This window comes from Limulus polyphemus, unplaced genomic scaffold, assembly GCF_000517525.1.
Source record: "Limulus polyphemus unplaced genomic scaffold, Limulus_polyphemus-2.1.2 Scaffold1294, whole genome shotgun sequence".
NCBI lineage: Eukaryota > Metazoa > Arthropoda > Merostomata > Xiphosura > Limulidae > Limulus > Limulus polyphemus.
Window position 1 is genome coordinate 182,819 of NW_013666904.1, and position 1,223 is coordinate 184,041.

Sequence of the window (1,223 nt, forward strand, 5' to 3'; positions counted from 1 at the left end):
CATTCACATTCTATCTTGTATATACCTGTTTTATCTGTTAATTCTATTCGGTCTTCAGCATTCCCTATCATATCTTTTATCTTATTTATTGGTTTGAAGATAGGGTAAAAATTCTGATACTTTTTGAATACTTTATATAATTAACTTGTTAAACCTGGAACGTAAGGTAAACTTAGAGTTTCTTTTTTGGTTTTTTTTCATAAACAGATTTTAATGTGATATTTTTAACTGAATTTGCATTTTTGTTAAACTTTTCAAATGCTTTGTCTACTATATTTGGATCAAATCCTCTATCAATAGCTATATACTTAATTAATAACAATTCGTTATATAAATCTTCCTGTCTTAAACATATTTTTAAAGCTCTATAAGCATATGTATAAAATGCTGATATTTTTTGGGTTTTTATATGACATGATTATTTACACGTTCATTGTTGCAGTTGCCATATTTAAAAATTGAGTCTACAGAAGCTTCCTTTTTATAACAGAACTGAGTACGACTTAATGGTCAGCATATTAGACTGTGGATCCAAAGGTTCACGGTTCGCGCCCTCGTAGCCAAAAATTGCGCTCCGCATTTTAGAGCCTTGGGTGTGTTACAAGAATGACAATTAAATCCCAATCTTGAATTAGAGTAACCCAAGATTTGACCCTGGGTGCTGAGTCTATCAGTTCAAAAGTAGGGACTACTAGCGCAGGTAGTACTTCTGTAGCTTTTCCTGAATGTCCTAATAACAACAACAAAATGTTTATTTGTTTCGTATTTGTAGCGCAAGGCTACATAGATGGCTAGCTGTGCATAGCTATCCTTCCTTTCTGAAGTGATACACTAGATGAAAGGCAAATAGTCAACAGTACCGATCGCTAACTCTTGGGCTACCTTAATAGCGGGATTTGATCTCCACTCTTAATTCACACCAACAACCTCAAAGCGCAAATCACATTTACACGACGTGACGCACAGAACTACGATCCCTCAAATACACATTTCGAGCTCGTTAACCAATTAATGAAGAAGTAAAAGTCTGGTAGTTTGAAGTGATATTATCACTCTTATTACAAATATATCGACAAAAAAAAGCTCATAACTGTCAAAGTAATAATTAACTTAATTCTAAAGTACTTTCTAACTTAACTAATTTACAGTTTCATTTGTTATTACACACAACTTTTCCACACTCTTGTGTTTTCATTTTTGAATCCAAGCCTTGTGGCTTAAAA